Genomic DNA, 5,587 nt, shown 5'->3' with positions numbered 1-5,587 from the left:
TTTTTTTCTGGGGGGGAAAGGGGAGGGATGGGTTTAGGGAGTGGGAATGTGGGGGGTGGGGCCGGGGTTGGGGGTCGGGAGCCAGGGGAAGACTGGAAATGCTGCCGCCTTCTGCAATTTATTTATTTTTTTCTTTTGAGAGAGTGAACGGAAGAGACAGATACTTGAAACCTGGTGTGTGGCCTGCTTATTTGGGAACCGGGTGAGGAGGGAGACAGGGTGGGAGCATATGGAAGGGCCTGGTAGTCAGAGCTATCTTCGTGTCAACCCAGAGAGGGGACAGTGGCCTGGAGGGGGCCTTGGAGGGAAGCTGAAATCAGGGACGGTGGGTCAGCAGTGAAGTAGGAGCCTGGGAGGGGCTGGAGGCATGGTGCAGTCACCGAAAGGCCCAGAACGAGGAAGCCAGACCGGCGTAGGTCCCTGCCGACTTAGCCCAGCCCTGACCACTCTCCTGGTCCTGCTGGACAGCAAGACACTCCCTAAAGGAAAACACGGAGGCAAGTTTCTTGGTTCGTGTTCAGAGCATTCTGGACAGAGCTGGGCTCTGGCCATGATGTTTACAGAGGTTTGCTAGTAAGAAATACTGTGTAAATATTCATTTATTGGATTTCTTTATGCCCCACCTCTAGGAAAATGGGACCTTGATACCAAAGATTTAATTAAAAAAAAAAAAAAGAGAAACAGATGCAGTAGCTATGTAGCTATGAGAGTAAATATGACCTCTGAGCTTCCTGGTAGCCAGGGCAAAAAGGGAAATGGTCCATTACTGAGTTCTTTATTCTAAAGGAGAAAAAAATTGTGGTTCTTTTAGGGAGTCAGATTTTCCCGACCCTGTCTTGCTGCAGCTTCTCAGATGCTGCTGTGCACAGTGTCACATCTCAGCTTTTCTTCTGCCCACCGTTCATGGGCCTGACAGGTTCCCACCACGAGGGCTGCAGCATAGATGAGCCGTCGCTGGCACCAGCTGTGATCCTGCCCCTTTCCCCCTCTGACTCAGGGGCCCCACGGGGGAAGGCTGAGGTGGAGGGTGCTAAGAGTTGAGATGGTTAAGCCCTAAACGGTGCAGAGGGCAGTTCTGGTCGCCCCTGCTGACAGAAGTTAAGCGTTGGATGCAAAAGATCCCCCGAGGCTCAGCAGCTCTGGGGAGGATGGGATTGCCCCCACCTGAGCTGATCCAAGGAGCAAGGTAGAGATCTCTAGTAGTGTGTCCCTGAAACCGGTGGTCCTCTCTGTGGCTTGCCCTGCACAAGACTTAAAACCCAACCCACCGATCCTGGGGGTGGGGCCCCAGGGCTGTGCGTTTCAGGAAAACCTCCCAGGTGACTCTGACGCCTCCCGCCTCCCACCTCCCCGGGTGGAGCCTCGCAGCTTCCAAGGACGTTTTTCAAATAATCCTTCTTTTAGCTTGGTTCTGCGTAGGAGCAGATGGTTTGAAGCTGTGCTGATGTTCTCCACCATTGGCCGAGGGGAGGAATCTGTGAGCTGAGGAACGTGTGTGCAGGTGATGCCTCTGGGTCTAAGGGGTTAAGGAGAGTTCACCGAGAAGGGGGGAGAATCACCTAATCCTGCATGCATCACTTTCTAGATTATGAAAGTAATACATGGGCCTTAGAAAAATTGAAATAAATATAGAAATACATACGGTTCGGAAAAAAAAAAAAAAAGCTCCCTCCCCATCTCCTTCCACATACTCCTCAGAGGGAGGCACTTTGGCAGTTTGTGGTATATTCTCCCAAATCTATAAAGAGCTCATCCTTGGCCGTTTAAGGAGACCGTATGCTTGAGTGGATAGGCGCACTGGATTCCCAAACAGACTGCGGTTCAGATCCTGACTCCTCTCCACCCCCCTCTAGTTCCTTCAACAAATAACGTAGTTGGCTCTTGCTTGGTTTCAAGCTGTGTTTGAAATGCGGGGGTTGCGACCTCGGGGCCCTCAGGGACCTTGGGGTCCTTGCAGTGGGGACCTCCGACCGCAGGGGGTGAAGGGGTGCAGATCATCAAAATGACGATGGTGCTGTTAAACAAAGTGACGACGACGAGGTGCGCGTCTTTGCTAGTTTAGACGGGGTGGTCAGGGAGGCGTCTCCTCCGAGCTGCGCTGGAGCCGAGGCCTGGACGCTGATGGAGCCTGGGGCGGGGAGTGTGCAGGGGGACCGAGGAAGGGCGAGGCGGGAACAAGGTGGGAACGCTGGAGGACAGAAGGTCAGTGGGGTGGAGCGGGAGGGAGACACAGAGGAGGGGGTCTGAGAAACTAGCGCTTCTGGGCTTGAAAAGTGTCCTACGAAGCGCTCGGGCGCGGCGGGAGGGGGCGCGCGGCAGGTGGGCGTGGCGGAAGGCGAGGTGGCGGTGGGGGCGTGGCGACGGGGGGGCGTGGCGGCAGGGGGCGTGGTGGAAGGCGAGGTGGCGGGGGAGTGGGCGTGGCGGCAGGTGGGCGCCCGGCGGGTCGGCCGGGGGCGGGGCGAGGGGCGGGTGGGGAAAAGGGAGAAAGCGCGGCAGGGGGCGCTGGAGAACCAGCCCTGCGGAGGCGGTGAGGTGAGGACGGGAGGTGGCCAGGCGCTGTGGCTGGGCTGAGAGCGTACCTTCTGTGAGCCTCAGCTTCCCTAGCTCGCAAACGGGGACGATAACTCCCGACCTCGCTGGATGGCCATGAGGAATGTGCAGCAGGACCCTCGGCCCGCAGCCCTGCACCTGCTAGAGAGCGGTTACCGATCATTGCTATTGGTCTGTTCTGTTACTGGTAAACGTAAGTTAAATAAAATCTGGAAACGTGGAGTTTTATCTTTTTCCTCATTCCTTTCTTTTTTAATGTAGATTAATTTTGAGGGCAAGAGAGAGAGAGAAAGCACAAGTCGGGGAAGAGGGGCAGAGAGAGGGAGAGAGAGAGTCCCAAGCAGGCTCTTGCACACTCAGCGCAGAGCCCCACGCGGGGCTCGATCCCGCGAACCTCGAGATCATGACCTGAGCCGACACCAGGAGCGGGAGGTCTAACTGACTGAGCCACCCAGGTGTGGTGAGTTTTACCTTTTTCTAAACGTTCACCTGTCAATAAAAGTGGGGGAAAGAGGTGTTGACCGGTCCCGGGGCACAGGATCCTGCCTGTCCCAACGCCGAGGAGTTGGAGCGTGTCTGGGTGCAGAGAACCAGGGTACAGAAAGTTCTCGCCCTGCTGCAGGGCGTATGGAGGCCCTTGAGTGGGTTCTGTCGGTTCTCACTCACAACTGTGAGTGAGCAACCTCCTTCTTGAGGCCTCGCGAGACCCCCTTCCCTTGTGGCTGCTTCTAGCACTGAGCTCCCAGCCCGGGTGCCTCGCCTTACCTCTCCTGCTTCCTCTCCACTCAGGCCCTGCTCAGCCTCTCCTGGATTCCGGGAGCCGTCGGTCACCCTCTTTGGAAAGTCAGCCTTGAGCCTTTGGTTACCTACCCGCTCTGCCCATTTGTTCAGTCACCTCCTGGCAAGGCCTTCCGGGTGCCTGACTTTGCAGCCGGAGGGCCTGAGTGGCAGTCCTAACCCTGGGGGCGGGGGAGAGAGCCAGGCAGGCACATCCCAGACCTGAGCTTCAGAGCGCTCTGCGAGGGGGTGGGCGAGGGCCGAGGGGGCTCAGTGCCCAGGTCTCATCCACAGAAGATGAGGGGCTGTCTTAACTCCACCGACACGCCAGGCCCCCAGTTCCCCCAGTTCCTTCCCAGGTAAGTCGCTAACCACCCTCTGGGAGACAGAGAGAGATGTGCCTCCCCCGCTCCCCACATTCAGAAGCCCTGGGGGGCTGGCTGAACTCGAACTAGTGATAATAATCCGAATGCAGACGGCTAGCCTGTGCTGGGCACTTAGTACGAGCCAGGCCCTGTGCAAGGCAATGCCAGCTCTCTGACATGAGCATTCAACCCACTCTCCAGACAAGGGCAAGGTGAACTCACAACTGTCTGATAGCCGCCCTTGTCCCGCTGTTCGTCTTCCCCGCCCTAACATGCTGAGAACCCCCAGCCTCCCGTGTCCTTCTTGCTCTGCGTCCACACGCCCTCCTTACCAGCTTCTTCTCTGTTCCACTGCTCGGCTCCCCCCTTGCCCCAAAACACGTCCTTCTCTTGACTCATCCAGTGGGAGGCTCACTGTCCTCTTTCCTTGGCAGTCTTGACCGGGTATTTGGGGTGCCCAGAGCTGGCCCTAAGGGTCAACCCCACTCCTGCACTTGTGTGGTTGGCAGTCCTGGGGATCTTTCTTCCCCTTCCTTCGTGGGGGCGGGGACTCTGTTCCGGCTGCTTCCTTCCCAATGGGCCCCTCACTGGGCGGGTGTCATGGACGAATGTATGGCCTTGGGCAACATTCAAGACTCTACATCAATGTCTCCAGCCCAGAACCCTTGCGGACTCCAGACCTGCCTCTGGCAACCTTCTGGACCCTGCTTGGGCGCGCCAATTCCCTCCCTCACTGTGCTGCCCGTCTCCGACCCATGACCTGCCTCCAGGCCACGCCATTGTTTAATTACAGTCCTGCCTTTCGCCTGCAAGTCTTCATGAACCTTGTAGTCTGTAGTCCTCGTCTGTAACTTTGCTGGTCAGGTGCCCCATCTGTGAAAGGTTTCTGAGCGTGTGTCCCCCAGTTTGTCATCACTCGTTCATTAGTTCTAAACACGTGGCCACCCTTCAAGATGGCCCCCAGGAAGTCTCACCTCCCAGTATTCACACCCTGAAGCGTCCGACTTCAGCTCAGGTCATGATCTCACGGTCCGTGAGTTCGAGCCCCACGTCGGGCTCTGGGCTGACGGCTCGGGGCCTGGAGCCTGCTGCGGATTCCGTGTGTCCCTCTCTCTCTCTGTCCCGCCCATGCTCGTGCTCTGTCTCTCTCTTTCAAAAATAAACACACATTAAAAATATATGTATTAAAAATATATAAATAAATAAACCTTAAAAATATTTTATAAATATATAAATATTATGCAAATATTTTCCTGCCACACTCCGGTGGATGACCTTGTGACTTCCCTGGGGTGCATGTTCCCCATTTTTTAAAAACAATTTTAATGTTTATTTATTTTTGAGACAATGCGAGAGACAGAGTACAAGCAGCAGAGGGGCAGACAGAGGGAGACACAGAATCTGAAGCGGGCTCCAGGCTCTGAGCCGTCAGCCCAGAGCCCGACACGGGGCTCGAACTCACGAACCGTGAGATCATGACCTGAGCTGAAGTCGGACGCTCCACCGACTGAGCCATGAGCCACTCGGGCGCCCCGCATTCCCCATTTTGGAGACTACCGTGCTTCTGAGTGACCTTCAAAAATCCGCACCCTGACGTTCAAGGCTCCCAGAGTGGTCCACACTACCTCTCAGTCCATTTCCCTTGTGCTACTGTTTCCTCTCCGCAGGGTCACTTGCTCATTAATTACCAGTGATAAAATCCTACCTGTTTTTATTGGCCAACATTAGAGATCTCCTTTCAGGAGCTTGCCTGCCTGCCTTCCTTCCTTCCTTCCTTCCTTCCTTCCTTCCTTCCTTCCTTTTTAATGTTTTTAAGTTTATTTATTTTGAGAGAGAGAGTGAGCCGGGGAGGGACAGAAAGAGAGGGAGAGAGCGAATCCCAGGCCGACTCTGCA

This window comes from Puma concolor, chromosome E1 (assembly GCF_028749965.1).
Source record: "Puma concolor isolate L17-30 chromosome E1, mPumCon1.1.hap2, whole genome shotgun sequence".
Taxonomy (NCBI): domain Eukaryota; kingdom Metazoa; phylum Chordata; class Mammalia; order Carnivora; family Felidae; genus Puma; species Puma concolor.
This window is presented reverse-complemented; position numbering follows the sequence as displayed.